At 38.4% G+C, this 16,528-nt stretch overlaps 1 long non-coding RNA gene across 1 annotated transcript in view; it reads right to left on the bottom strand.

The window, feature by feature from the left end:
• The window catches only part of LOC124162822, a 32,962-nt gene extending 17,512 nt beyond the window's left edge, over positions 1–15,450 (bottom strand). Inside the window, exons 1-2 of the long non-coding RNA XR_006865684.1 lie at positions 15,347–15,450; positions 926–991 (exon numbers count right to left, since the gene is read on the bottom strand). This is a non-coding gene — a long non-coding RNA (uncharacterized LOC124162822). The remainder of the gene's footprint in view (positions 1–925; positions 992–15,346) is intronic.
• Positions 15,451–16,528: the final 1,078 nt, after the last annotated feature.

Genomic DNA, 16,528 nt, shown 5'->3' with positions numbered 1-16,528 from the left:
GATCAGGCAGTCTCTAAAAAGTCTTCTCTGCCAACGACGGAATTTGTACCCGAGTCCTCAGGGTGGGAAGCCAACGCTCTGGCCACCACACCAACCCGATCCTCCGTCGATTAGGGAAGATAGATGCAGGATAGGGACATGGAACGTATGATCTCTAGAGGTGACCGGGAAGTTGGAAAACGCGAAGATGGAGATGGTAGAGTTGGGGATAAATATACTGGGAGTCAGCGAGATATAGTGGACGAGACGACTACTGGAGCACCGGATATCGAGTGATATACTTTGGAGAAAACCAAAGGGGCACAGGTGTGGGAATCATGCTGAGGAAAGAATGGGGCAGGAAAGTGGAGTCAGTCTGGCCGTTCAGCAAAAGGATTCTGATGGTAAAGCTGATGGTGGATACCAGACCCTACGAGTATCGTGATACTCGTAGGGTCTGGTATCGTTTACTTGTCGACCTCTAACCACGAAGAAGTAGAAGAAGTGTAGAGAAAATTAAACAAGTCCTCATTGAGGTGAAGCATCTCAAGGTGAAGTAAGCACCTGAAGCAGTCAGCATCAACGGAGTAACCATCTAGGTGGTCGGAAATAAAGTCAAGCCCTACATGATTTTTATAAATGATAGCTACCAAGGTGGAAGACTTCCAGAGGACTTTCAAAGGAGTTAGATGGTACGATACCGAAGTAGACATGGACTGAGAAATTTGAGGAGAACCGAGCCTTGAGTCTAGTGCCGCATTTTCTATTACTTCCTAGACCGCAATCAAAACCAAACTCCATCAACAAATAAATGAATTAAAAAAAAACATAAATGAGTCAAATAGCTTAAATATAATAAAAAATTAAACCACATGGATTACCTATTCATGATTACAGTACAAATACATAAAGATTAAAGTGCGGGTGTCAACGGATGATGACTTACCAGAAGCACCTCGCCTGGCAAATGAGGCGTTAGTTGTTTCCTGGTCCGTCAGGCCTGCTACGGAATCTGTGGCAAAAAATATCAGGAGACGTTAAAAATAAAAAATAAAATCAAGCGAATATCGCTAATCGATTTTCCTCAGATGTTATGGTGACCAATATGCACCACAACCTAAGGAGAGTATGTTAAAAGGCAAACTAAAGTAATGGATCGTTAGCGCATGAAAATTTAGTGCTCGTAATCTTTTGTCATTTCCAATGTCACGGCAATTACGTCAAGTCACGTTAAAAATTTTATTCTCTTCAGCATTACAAACGATTATTTCAAAAAAAGATCGAGCGAGTTATGTTTAGATTCGTTTGCGTCAGTAGATGTACAATCAATGATCACTCTCACAAGGAGCCGGCTTCAAATAAAGATAAAATGCTAACAGTGGCACGTGAGTTGGAAATGATTAGCGACCAATTATTAAGTACTCCAATGATATCGTTGAACGGAAGAGAAAAAACCAACACCCGTTTCATATTTAACATGGCGCAAAGTTGCAAAGGAATTAAACCATAATTAATTCATTACCCATAAGTACACCTTCAGGATTCACTTGCTAGAAGTGAATAGTAAGTAGTGAAAGTAGAATATTTATGGTGCTATTCCTTATAGTTATCCACAAAATGTTATTGCTTAATACCAATAAATGTCAATATGAAAATGTAATATGAAGGACTGGCAATCCTTTGTACGTTCATTCCACACCATGGCATTACTTTGCACTTTCATTAATTCGAATGGAAAATTCAATTTTTTCCATACTACAATCACGGGTAAGGAAAAAATAAGATTTTGATGATTAGCTGAAGATACTATAAGGCAGTGAAAGGCATCGTAAAGATAGTTATATTTTGCGGAGGGTTACAATAATTATTCAATCAAATTCCATGGCTGTTTCATAAAATATCTAGCGAAGATTATCACCCGATTAGATATCTTTCATTAGAGCCATTAGATCTTATGAAATCATATTTACTCCAATAGCTGTAGCGAACGATTGCAAAGGTACGGATGGAGTCACTGTATTTGTTACCGTCTTTGGTGTTATGACAACGGTTATTTTCTCTTGAAGTTTACGATGATATCGTTCATTTGCACGTTCTGCAGTTGTAATTAAATTTTTTAATCACAGTCACGGGTGAGGAAAAAGGAGGATTTTGATGATTAACTCAAGATGCTATAATACAGTGAAGGGCGTCGTAAAGATAGATTTATACAAATTTTGTGGAGGGGTACAGTTATAATTATTCAACCAAAAATCGGTGGCTGCTTAAAATATTTCTAGCAAAGATTTTCATCCGACTTGATGACTTTAAAAGCAAAAGGACTGATGAAATAATATTAACTCCAATTGCTGTAGGGATCTCTGCCGAGATACGGATAGAGTCACTATATTGCTTTCCATCTCATGTGCCATGAAAACGGTCAAATTCTTTTTCAGTTTAGCCCCAATAATGTTCTTCTATACTCTATACTTAATCAGCCTTAACATGGTACCATCATCTCTTGCAATTGATCCTTTTGGGTTAACTGACAATGTAACCAAGTTGTACTATAGTAGGATATCAGATAGCCTTCATAGTCAGAGGTGGAATAAATATTTAAAATTCACTGAATACTTAATTTCATGAATGGACTACAGATTTACGCATGATAATGATGGAGATATTTGTATTAATAAAAGACTGAATAAAACTATATTGAAGTTTCTTACAGTTTTTCTTCCATCGAAATTATATCAAACTGATTACAATAAAATATTCGTAGCAATAAGACGCATATCCAAAATTTAATGCTTTAGAAAGTTGTTAGTTTAAATTATAAACGTATTTGAAACTTTGCTAGGAATACCACGAATACCATGGTACCATGTATGCAATATTACCATGCTATGTATATATTATCTTGAAAGCGATTAAAGCGTGGATTCTGAATAGGTTTATTAGAGGAAAGTGTACTAGAGCTGAGCTAGAGCTAGTAACTGATTGCGGAATACAAAAAAAGTTAAAATTTGAAAAAACAAAGTTTCGGAATGAACTCGTTTCCTTCGATAAAATTTCAGTGTCAAAAGTTCTAAAAGAAACTAACGCCATCTATTGCGAAATTAAAAAAAATAAAATTTAGTCAATTAGAGCAAAATGGAAGAAAATTTCAAGTGTTTCATTGTTGACTATTGCATTGTCATCAGAAACAAGCAAGTGTGAAAAAATTGCAAGCCGATCTAATGTTAAAAATCAATTACAAGAATCTATCGATGAAAGCGACAAATAGACAGATTAAGCAAGTTAATAAACGAGTAAAAACAAGTTATTTCCTCCTGTTCGTGCGACCAAGATTAATTGGGTATATTCCAAATCGCGTGATCCCATAGCTCCTCCTCCTCCGACCTTTCTTTACTGGGGTGAGGTGTCTTCGACGCTTATCGGAATTATTCCGATCGCTTATCGATACGCGTGGCTGGAAATGCAATTCGAGTTGGCTATGTTTGAAAGTTTCCTTTCTGACGACTGGATGAGCTATTTTAACCCATTATCACCCAATGCTGCTTCTAGGCAGCATTAAAAATGCTTCATTTTATCAAATGTTTCATCAAAAAACTTTCATCTATTTATCAGGAAACACTTAAACAACGTGTCCTTTTGTGCTTTAAAAGTTTAATGGCGAAATATGTAGCTGCTACAATAATCATGATTGAGTAGAAAAAATTCACATTTTTAAAATGAGAATTCTTAAAATGTAATTTATCCCAAAAGCAGCTCTGGCTTAGAAAGGGTTAATGACTAATGAGTCGTCGAAATTAATATTTTCAAAACACACCAACGCCATTCGCCTTGCCAACCACTCGATGTCAACCACTCGTAACGAAAAAATCAGAATAATCCCTGATCTGTGTCAAGCACGCCCTCTGTATAGCTCGCTTTTCGGCAAATTACAACAACATCATTCCTTTGCATGTTCTGCAGCTAGATTTTAGACCTTCTTTTCAATAACACAGTCACAGGTGAGGAAAGAAAAAGGATTGATGAAGTATATGTACTTTTAGGTATTTAATTTTCTAAAGTCCCTATTCTATTTCCGGCTCTTATATTTTGGGCAAGCATTCTTCTATACAGGAAATTTTATCTATTGTACCAGCGTAATGAATGAATTATGAGGCTTTTGCGTTAGTTTAATGTATTACGTAATGTGGTTTTCAAATTTATATACTTAAATGTGTGAAATATAATTTTCGCTGTGAAGCTTAATTATTCATTCATTAATTAATTCCATATTAATTTTTAAAATAAATTTCACAAAAAATTCTTATTGTATGTATTAAATATAATTTACTATCTAGGATAGTAGTGAAGTTGAGGGATTGGTCCCAGCTTTCAACTTCTGCGTAGCCATTTTGAGCGTTCTATGGTCATTCGCTCAGCGATGCAACCCGAGACAGCCCGTTTATTTCTTTGTGGCTTCTTCCATCGCTGATTATTCGGCTTTCGAGATAACAGAATTCATTTACCTCTTTAGGATGTAGAATAATAATTTGTGAAGTTTACACAAATTGTGATTCACCAAATTGAGTTTCCATTGCTCCGACAATTCTAACTTTGTATATCTATCACCCTGCCACTTTTCTTCGAAATTATACTCACAAGAGTGGGGTAAACCTTGGTCAGTTAATGAAAATGAGCATATAATCAACAACTTTACTTCTTATTACGTTTTGCTACGCCACCAAGCAACGACTGGGTTGGTCCACTGTACTGTTCGTTTACTATTTATTGTCCTCTTTATCAGGGGCGCAGCTAGGAATTAAGGCTAGGATGGGATTTAGGCGCAACTAATACATTGGTGTCTGGGGGTATGGCATACCCGCCAAGGTGATTGGGGGGGGGGGGGGGGTGCGGGGGCCCTACCAGAAAAAATTAGGATAAATAGTGAGTTTTACGACTTTCTGAGGGATATTTTATAAATCCTTACAAAATTCTATAAGTGATATTATTGCAAATAAGTAAAATGGGTTTAACTTAAAAATTTCTGAGCTCTGGGGGGGGGGGAGGAGGGTTTATCCCCCAAAAACCCCACTCGCTGCGCCACTGCACATTATCGTTGTCTTTATTTCCTCAAGAAGGAAAATCTAATGCTGGTCAGTTTCCGGTAACGTAAGTACCTTCTTACGGAATTTGGTAATCCGAAATGTAAGATCTGTGGAAGGTGTAGAGGTCTTACGCTGGAGAAAAACATTTGCGATCGAGCAACGCGGGGCAATATGTGGGTTTGTCAAATCTTCTAGATGCATTTACTGTCAAGAGGGTCAGTTTTAGACAGTGTTCGAGCGTACTACCAAGTGCTCTGAATTATACGTACTTCCTCGTGATAGAGACTTAATTTGCTGACTCAGCGTCGATGGGAGGAGGAGCAAAAAATTCGCTATAAAAACATACCGGTGACACTGGCAGGTCTTATCGGTGCGTAATATAATTGCGTATTATTTCGAAAGCACAATGATAGTATATATCAGTTATGTCTCGATTGTAATATCTGCTTTGAAAATTAATGCTAGATTTACTTGAAGTGTACACGAAAATTTCAGTGAACTGTTATTCCATTTAATGCACTATACGAAGGGAGTACCTCAAGGATACCTCCTTGGACCGCTGCTATTCCCACTCGTCGTCAATGACCTACCCAATCGCCCGTCCCACAGCGAAACCATTCTTTATGCTGACGACACCTCCACCATTACTAAAACAAAAAAATTCAAAATGTATTTTTTCTGCTAATTTCACTATGATGGAAATGCAACAGTGTCGTAATACTCGCAATCTCATTGCTAACGACGGGGAAGCTGTTTTCTCTCAATTCCTTCTAAAAAAACAAATAAGCATGACCTCATCCTGCAAATTGATAAAATTAATCACTCTTGTGACGTCACTTGTGCTGGCTTCCTGGGGCATTTAATCTCTTATGACCAGATTGGGCAACTCATACGCTGGTTATAATCAGCAAAATCTCTGTGTGTACGTACATGATAAGGAGGCTACCTCCTAATACGTCGTATGATTCTATTAAAATGGAATTCTGCGCCTAAGTACATCTTTATATTTCATATGGTATCCCGTTTTGAGGGAATTCGTCCGCTTCTAAACGGGCTTCTATAGGTAAAAAACAAGCTATCAAAGCTATGTGTCAAGTCCCTATTCTCGCTTCAGGCAAACATTTCTTGACTAATTATAAAATCTCAACACTTCCCTCATGTATCTTTATATGTTCCTGCATCGTTAAAGAAAACCTTTCTAAATTATCTGTTAACGTGATCATTTCAACCAATTAATAAATATTATCTCTCTAATCAATACTCTTGCTCTCTGCCTCAAAGGCCCCAGTCACTCAGAACTTAGCCTGTAAAGTAATATTCCTGATGATATTAAATATAAAATCTCACTTCATGCATTTAAAAAGTTCAATTTCTTCCGTCAGTAAAAATGTGTTGCGGAACATTTGAAGAATATACTGTATTCTGTATTTATAAGCAGGTAAATCGGAACCGCTTTAGTATCCATGATCCTGGTACTGGCTACTATTTGTTGTGTAAATTTAGTGTGCACAGTGAAATCATGCAAAGTTTTAATTTGTTTTTGCTTTCAATTTTTATCCAAAAACCTTTACTTTTAAAAGCGTTACTTTATATTTGCCTTGGATCATAACTGCATTCGATAGCCCTTGCACAGGTTTGAACTGACGAAGTGTTCCAACGACGGGTTAACAATGTAAACATGAGCGTCAGTAAAATGGATAGAGAGATTCAATAAAATAACAGTGGTGGTGAAATTGTAGGATTCAACAACATTAATCATAAAAGCAGATAAAACATTGTACAAATCCTCAGCAAATAAATTTAGACCTTCGCTCCAGGGACATCAACTGGTTAGAGCACCCGGCCGGCAACCGGGAGGTTCTGGGTTCGAGTTCCAGTCAGGTAGCATTTTTACCCTCTGATTTCTGGCTTTTTCCATCTACCACAGCACCGTTGTCCTTGTCCTTTTTCTATTATATGTTCCTATCCCTTTCTTTCCTTCCTCTGAATTTATTTGAATGTTTACGCTCAAGGCGTCTTGTGAATGAATGAAGTGAAATAATGAATCAATGCATTTTAGTGGCTCTATAAAACTCCTTTGAGGCCTATACAAATATATAGACACTCTGGCTCTAACGTTAAAAATCATACAAGAATCTTGCAATCTCTTCTTCTTCATCTTTCTCTTTTCCCCTTTTGCTGTTAGGCGTCGGGTTCCACCAGCCACTTTCTAAACTCCCTCCTATTCTGAGCGAACCGCTTCACATCGTTTACACTCAGCCCGCGCTGGGCTGCCAGTCTCTCCACATAACCTTCCCACTCCAGCCTCCGCCGTCCTCTTCCTCGCCTTCCCTCCGGTCTTACTTCCATCACCTCTATTGGCTTCCTATCTTCCTCCATCCTAACCGCATGTCCATACCATCCTAGTGCTTTCCTTTCCATTTCTTCTGTTTTTTGTTCTTAATCATACAATAATAAACAAAAATCTTGTAAGCACGAAAGCGCGTAAATAAAAAAATTCTTCATGCTAATAAAATTATCAAGTTTCATGAAAATAAAATTGAAGAAAATTTTTTAAAATTTATTTGAACAGATGAGATATCTTTCAACTTTGGGGGACTCAAATTCCATGCATAGCATATGAATTGATATAAAAGAAACTTCGATACACAGTAGTTCTATGTCAAGGTGCCATTAATTTATTCTTATTTCTGTAATTCCTTGTTTTTTCCAAAGAGTCATCGATGCAAGGCTGGATAATGTAGAAAGGAGTTCCAGATTGTAAAAGTATGTACATGGAGAGCACCTTTTGAATTTTTTTTTTGTTTTTAAAATTTTTTATCCATTGCAGTATGGAGTGATGTGCTTATAATGTACAATATTACACATAAAGTGTCTATATAGAAGACAAGTAAGTCCGGCATTGAATATTTTAACTTTTTCATTGACATCACGCGTTCAAAAGAAATTCTCCCGCGAAAGACCTTTCCCGTCCGTTCCTATCGTAAACATTTTAGCCACATCCTAGAAAAGGATTTCAGGAGATTTGTATGGCGGCGTGTTGAAGACATAATTAACATAGTCTAAGTCATTCTTTGATAGATAGTTTACGGGTTGTTGACCAGTTTACTTGCATCATAAACAGAAAAGCAATGTTTGACTTGATTCCAAGATATGAGCAATTGAAAATAAGGCGATGAAGATTATGAAAAAAAAACAATAAATTCTTATGATAAGCTCTGTTACGTGTATCTTTGAGCACATCACTGTTGAAATTGCCACAAAGAATGATATTTTCATGTAAAGAAAAGGTTTTTCAAATCAAAGTTTCAAAATCAGCACGTATGTAACAGCTATTTTGTGGTTTATGCACGAGTACCTACAATCAATAACGTGCCATTTGCATTAGAAACATGAATATAGGCAGCCACGCCACCACCGCCTCTATCAAGTCAATCATTCCAAATTAACTGATAATTTTGAAGCTTCTCCATATCATTTATTATATGTCCTTCAAGCCATGTTTTAGATATTCTGATTAAAATATAACTTTTCGGAAGAAAGCAGAGTCAAAATCCATCACTGTGCGCAAATAAAGATTGAGCATTGATGTGAATACATTAAGGTTCGATGGATCACTCGCAGAAAAAAACTTTCGTACTTAAAGGTAATGTGTAAATTTCGGAGTTTTAACTGGGGATGGCATATGAAACGAAGCGAATGTCGAACCCAGTGAAATTTCAATAGTTTCGTTCCCGAGTGCGAAACGTAGAAACGAAACGAATAAGCACTTATAAAAAATTTTTTTTTTAAAACCAGCCTTTATATTTAGATTACAGGGGATGAGCAACGTTTATATATGACACAAAGCAAAAAAACTCAGTGACCCCGAAAAACCAAAAGTGACGTATTAAAAAAGTCACTATATTTATTAAATTTTCAGTGAATGGTAAGCCCCCTATGTTTCAAAATGCCACCCCTATGCTTTTAAATGCCTACTATGTGGATATGCCTAAAGTGGATAACTTTTACTGTGGTCGCAAAACACGAAAATCGACCATTTGGAGCTTCTTAGATCAAAAACATGTTTTGGGGGGCTATAGGTTGACTGGGGGGGTGGTTAAAGGGGGGTTGGAGAGAAAAAGTTATATTTTCATGTATTGTCATCGGAAATGAAGAAGTGTGCAAAATTTCAGCATTTTTGCTTCACAGGAAGTGAGTCAAATTTGAGTTACAAGATTTGTACCAGACAAACAGACAAACAAACAGACAGGTTGGTGAGTTGATATAAAGGCTGGGAAAAGAATTAAACCCGGGGGAGCTTAACTCAGGGTCGAAACGAAATCGGAGTCAAAACTACTTCGGGTCGAAATTAAAGTACACCTCTGGGACGAAATGAAACAGAATATGTTTCGCACCGGAGGGACCACGTGCTTCACCTTCTATCAGTTTAGTTTCGATCCAAACACCTAGTGCGAAGTATGGTTGAATGAAGTAGAGGTTCTTCCTACCGCCATTAGATGAATGGGGCACTCATATTTTTACCACAAACAGGAGAACGGTTTACGCAAACTGGCCATTCGTTTTTTAACGTCAATGTTTTAACCTCTCCACATTCTGTCATGCAATGGGTCGAAATTATTCTCTATTACACCCATCCACACAACTTTTGGGATCGAAACTAATCAATGAGCAGCGGATTTTCCATTAATTTAGTTTCCTTCCTGGGAGTAATGTTTCGTCCCGGGTCGAAACTAAACTCCTTGGCGATTTTAATTTCGTGCGGGAACGAAAGCGAAACTAAAGCCGTGTCCCAACTCGTTAGCCATTAGGCATCATGTATTTAGCCAGCCAGATTCTGGGCAGCCAACCACAAGGGAGCATGAATTGGGACATCCTTACGCAGGTGCTGCAATCTACTGGGCACTGGGCCAATGCAAAACAAGAGATAATCGGAATGATTTGAACAAATGATGAACAAAACCCACCCTAAATTGTTAAAATGTGATGTGTCAAGTGATTTTGAGCATTAGATGTCGGAGAAGAGTATTTAATCATAATTTTAGTATCTTAGACAAACTTTTTGTAATAGTAAAGTAGGGGTTTACTTTCAAATTCGTATTTTTAGTTCTGTATGGTTTTGTTAAAGAGGTTTTAGCTAAGTTTGTGGCGAAATGTTAGCGTATATTCCTTTTAATTGGTTTGTAATATTTCAATCGTCTCTCAACCAAGTACTTTTTCGAATACCTTATATTTTAGCAATTTAATTTCTAGTTTTGTATTATTAAGAACAGGTCTATTTAGTCTATTCAAACGGTTACCGTCTGACTTGGGAATTATTTTCAAAATTTATTTTAAGTATGGTTGACGTACATAAATCAGGTTTCGGTATCATATCTTATAATCACAATAGATTTTAAATGTTGTTACTTATTCCGATTCCAATTTCGGGACTTTGTCCAATAACATATAATAATAATTGTTTATTCTTACGGGTGTTAACCTAATGTACAAAAAGTGTTAAATAAGAATTTAGACATAGTGTTACATAATTAAGCATTTTTTAACACGTTAAAAAAGTAAACGGTAGCAAAAGATAGCATATGATCGGTATAAAAAGTTATAAAATAACATATACATACGTATGAAGCATACAAACATTAATTATGGCGTTAAAATTAACGCCGCTTTCTTATTAACTAATTTCTCCGTAATTCTTACACTTCCATTAACGCAATTTCATTATTATAAACAAAATAAAAATTAATAATTATTCGAACAAGTCTCAAAATATCAACACTACTTGCAAACAAGTACTATCCCTTGTTGACAGCCATGATGCCCTATCTCCTGAAGACGCTTTGCACGCTTTGAATCATGGGAAAAGTCGGGCGAAGGATGCACTCCTCGATGCCTAAATCTGGCGGCCGCGTTAGCTGCCTAAATTCCCTCCCTTATGCTGGCTAACGAGTTGGGACATCCTTCCAAGATGGCGTCATGGCTAAATCCTGGAATTGGCATAGCCAAATGGCCAATTGGGACACGGCTTAAACCTAGGCATCATATTTTAATTTCCTCCCGGGTCGAAACGAAACATTTTCGTTTCTTTTCACTTACCATCCCTAGTTTTAACATGCACACAGTGGAGCCGACTTCGTGGGGCCTGAGGAGGCCCAAGCCCCCTCAAAAATTCGTTATGGGTGTGAGGAAAAAATGTGTCAGGCTTGTTGAGTTTCCCCGGAGTGTCCAGATATCGAGATTCGAGTTATCAGAGTTCTAATGTTGATCATACAACTCTTCTAAAATGCTTAAAAAACTTAAAACTCACTACTTATAAAATTTCCCGGGGCAAGATCCCTGGGTTGGGCCCCCCAATATTTTTTGTGAGTCGGCCTCTCTGTATGCACTTGTATCCTATTTGACCCTCAGCAGGTTTTCTTCGGTATTCACCAAGGATGTTGGTATCAGTGGCGCAGCGAGGTGGCGGTTTTGGGGGATATAACCCCCCCCCCCCCCCCCAGAGCTCATAGAAATTTTAAGTTTAATCCATTTTACTTATTTGGATCGGTATTACTTATAGAATAGTGTTAGGATTAATCAAATATCCCTCAGGAAGCCGTAAAACTCGCCATTTTGAACCATTATTCTTAAAATTTTTCTGGAGGAGGGCCCCCGCAACTCCTGCTTACCCTGGTTGGTATGCAACGCCCCCACACCCGTAAGTATTAGTTGCGCCTAAAATCTCCCCTAGCCTTAATTCCTGGCTGCGCCCCTGGTTGGTAAATACTAGAGATGTGCGAATAGTATCCGCGAATACTCGAATACCTCGAATACTAGAAAGTATTCGATATTCGAGATTTCGAATAGTTATGCGAAAAGTACCGCCTCGAATACCTCGAATACTTTGAATTTCGCGTCATACACTGTCGCACGCACGTCGTTGGTAGTGACTCGGAAAAATGTAGAGAACTGTAGTCATTTAGTGCTCGCAGCGCCGTTTTACGCAAGTTGACGAATTGCATCAAATTCGTGGATTTTAGCGGTGAAAAGTGTTCGACGAGGGGAACCGAAAATAGTCGGGTGAAAAAATCCGAAAATCCCCGATTCCCCCCACCAGGAGAAACTCAGTGCCGTGGGATAGCAACCTTAGGGCATTTCCCACGATCCTCTATCCCCCTCCATTCAGCACTCGCCTCAACCACTCTGACGCTTTCCTCTTCTCCGAAATCAAACAAAAGGTCCCAGCTCGCGCAGGGATCGCATTACGAAGACCCCTGCTTCGAAACAAATATCGAGTTACGAGAACAATAAAAACGTGTTTCACGCCCTCCTCCCTTTTCTCACCCACTGACCTTTTTCTGGCTACCTGCTTCGAAGTTCCCCATTTCTGGAGGTCAACTGCTGTGTGAGTACTGTGGGATACTTACATTAGCGCATTTCCCAAGGTCCGGTATCCCTCTCCATTCAGCACTAGCCCCCCCTCTGAGGCTTTCCTCTTCTTCAAAATAAAAAAAAGGTCACAGCTCGCGCAGGGATCATATTACGAAGACCTTAGCTTCGAAAAAATACGCGAGAACAATAGAAACGTGTTTCGGGCCCTCCCTTTCCTCCCCCACTGACTTTTTTTTTCCTACCAGCTTCGAAGTTCCCCATTTCTGTGGAGGTCAACCGCTGCATGAGTCATCTATTAGCACAAAGGGTGTCTAAGAATGACTTTCGTCAATTGATGTTACACCTTTATTGAATTGAAATATTAGTAATGTGCGCGTAATTTCAAAAAGAATAAGACCAAACACGACGTATTTCTGAGTTTATTTAAGCATTTTACGCAAAGAAATAAATGTCAAAACACGACGGAGACTTAGCATTCTGGCGAAACTCGATATGAGCAGCAGAGCTTCTCGGAAGTTGATGCGGTATTTTTTTCCGAAAACATATATCAAGTTACAATTTATGAGTGGTGCTATAAATCTTTATTGTTACAGTCACAGACAAAAGGATATTTTCTCAGAATATTTGGTTTCTCCCTGATAGCAATTCCAATTCATCTTCTTATCTCGTGAGAACTCCCAAAGATGGACTGAAAATAATTGAAGAAAATCCGGTGGAAAAGAGCTTGTATTTTGCAAAACGCCTCAGATTGTCAGCTAGCACTTGGCAGCAGGAGTGGGGGTAAAGCGATGTTAGTTGAATTAATTATATGCCCAATTGTTTCCATAAAATTAAATTATTCATTAATCAGCTAAATTCCTGTTCGAATCATTTTAAGGAAATCAAAATTACTCCCCAAAATCTTGTGTTGCCTGCTGCATAGGCAACCGAGTCAAACATTCCAGCATTCATCATTTAGTATTCGAGGTATTCGAATATTCGAGCTATGATTTAATATTCGAATCCGATATTCGAATTCGAGAAATCTGCTATTCTACCCATCTCTAGTAAATACTGAAGGGGGTTCACACCACTGGTTCCGAGCGTGGAGCGAAGTGTGGTAGGAATGGGGGTGCTTGGGTAGGATAAGCCACACCTACTTCGACCGAAACGTTGGCAATCTCATAAGGGTTCATGCATACGTTTTGGTGAAATTTTTTGGTCATAACTCGTTTATGCATTTAAATACTTCATGGAACGCATACAGAAAACCTTCATCATTTACTTTATCGTAGGTTTCGCGAAGTTATGTCTCAAACATATTTTCCCAGGAAAAAAAATATTATCAATCACCACGGTTACGCTCTATGACCGGCACAGCTGAAAATGAAACATTACGAGTGAAAACTAGTCATTCCCTGTGCTTATATTGGTATAGAATTTTATTATTGTCAATGGAAATCTAACAATCATAGTAAAAAAGTATATTTTCAAGGATATCCCCACCAGTAAAATGGCTAATAGGACAAGAGTTTATACATTAATAGAAGTATCGTGAATGCTGGGGAAACTACGATGACAATTACGGGCTGAACACTAGTGATATTGGTAGTGTTTTTCACTTAATGTAGAACAAAACTTAGCCATCTCAAAATACCAGTCGGAGACTAAGTCCAAAAGTTGTCAAACTAAGGCGGCGGAACATTGACCACGCCAAAAACAATATACTAACAGAAGTATCTTGAATAATGGGAAAACTCCGATGACAATCACCGGCGAAATACTAACGATTATAGTAGCATTTTTCACTTAATGTATTTTCCAGAACAAAATTTAGCCACCTCAAAATATCAGTCGGAGGTGATGTCTCCATGTTCCTGGGTTTCACCTGAAGATAAAGGTTCGACCTGAAGACGCCGGTTGGAATACCGGCGAAACTGTCGTCACAAAGAAAATCCACGCGGTGAAACCCAGGAACATGGAGACATCATCTAGACAACGCCGCGGAAAACTACACATCAACTATCAGTCGGAGATCAAGTCCAAAATTTGTGAAACTAAGATGGCGGACAACGCTAAAAATTCGTAAACAGCGCCTCCAGTAATATTTCAATCTTCTTGGTCTTCACCTAGACTCGATCGGCACCTTCGCTTTTTATCATGTGCACTTTTCCATTTTTTATCTAGACGAACTTGACTTCACCCTCCTTCCTAAGGCTGAGGGGATTTTCTGGGTAGTTTTTTGTTGATGGGGTCAATGATTAATTTACGTAAATGAGGGGATTTGGTGAATATGAATCAAAATGGGGCACATCTAAGTCCTTCAAGTATAAATTTCTTTTCATTTCACGCAGCTGGACAAATTCCTCTGCCACACGGAACCTCATAAAACGTACCTACTAAGATTGCACGGTTTGGGTTACCCGCTCAGCGACTACCAACGCGGAATGCATTGTCGATATATTGCTGATGTCAACTTTTTATCCCAATGATGATCCCCCTTGCAATAACAACGGAATCGACAGCTTCACCGTCAGAGGTAGGTGACACACCACACTTCATTCTCACACGACACTCACGATTCACATTCACGAATTCTAAATGTTAAACAGTTGACCTTATTTTTATCCGGGTACCCATGATATAAAAAAGCAGTGGATAAACTCGAAAATTTAAGGATAAAAAAGCCCTACGCTTGAGGAAATTTTCTCCCTTTAAGAGAATGTATTTTAGTTTTTTTTAATTTGGCGTATTATCTGCATGAATTTCTAATAATTAGAAGTTTCTTAAGCTAATATTTCATATGGAAAGACGAGACGAAATCATGGGGATTGATTTAGAAATTTGCTAATTCCAATCGGGGCTCATTACTAAATCACTACAAATCACCCTATTGAATTCTATTATCTGAAAGATTTAAGAAGCTGAAACTTATTTACCTTTATTGTAGGCACGGGAAAAATAGTAGGTAGAGCTGAGCGGATAAATTTCTTGAGTAATCCAAAATAACTTGTTTATTCTCCCACCTCTGTCGCCATTCTAAATGAAGGTATTGTTCTTCAGAGACTTCGAGATTATCGCGTCATCTTTTCGGGAGCATAGCGTCATTTCTTCGAGAACATTCGAGAGCCTGACATAAGTAGAATCACATGCAGTGCTGCATTCTCTTGGCCTCTGAAGTTACTTATTATGCACGAATTTGAATTCACATAAATTTCTTCAAAAGATGGCGCAGCATTTGAACGGCTGATTCCCAACCTCCTACCTCATCTGATAGATGTCTCCAATGCTCTGATTACTCCAAACCTTCGAGCGCTTTGCGCGATTTGCTAAACTAGGTGAATAGAACAATATGTACGGAGGTGATAGGCAAAAGTAAGTTATTTCAGAGAGGGGGTAGTTACCATGTTAGTATTGAAGTTATTGCCTGTTATGTTTTGGGCCAATCAGGGCCGTTCCCGGCTTCCGACGCCGTTTAAGTTTAGTCTTCGTAATTTTAGAGTGCTTTTGCACGCGCTCACTATAAGCCTGTCTTTCTAATTCTCCTTCACTAACACTGGAAAGGTCACACTGGTCCCTTTACTCTTGCATTGTCATTTTTGTCCCGATTACGCACTTCGCGTAAAATCATCACCGCTGAAGAGGTGGCATATATACTCACCGGCAGTTTGACCGTCAGCGGGTATAAAGCCCGGTCAAAATTGGTGACCTTTTACCTGCATCCGTATTTCCAAATGTGATGAAAAAAAATATCTAAATCCATTAATAATTAGCCAAAAAGAATTAAAAAATAATAGATTATTTGATGCATTTTGTTATGCAAAATTAAAATAAAATTGTTTTTCTTTTTCTCATAACAAACACTAACACTGACAACATTACACATGCGCCATTTATTTAAATTTTCTATTGTAAACTGGCTGGTTGTGGTGAGTTTGTTCTCACCGGTACAGCAGAGTAAACGCGCCTTCGGCGCGAACTACTGATGATTAGCGGTGACGCCGCCGCCAATACTCAACTTTTTCCGGAACTATTCGCTACCTCCCTTGCACAAGCGCTGAGCAATGGCCCATCGATTCACATCCGCTCATCTAGGAGTCCAACAATTACGCTCAGCTGGC

The sequence above is a fragment of the Ischnura elegans genome, chromosome 7, assembly GCF_921293095.1.
Source record: "Ischnura elegans chromosome 7, ioIscEleg1.1, whole genome shotgun sequence".
NCBI lineage: Eukaryota > Metazoa > Arthropoda > Insecta > Odonata > Coenagrionidae > Ischnura > Ischnura elegans.
This window is presented reverse-complemented; position numbering and strand designations above follow the sequence as displayed.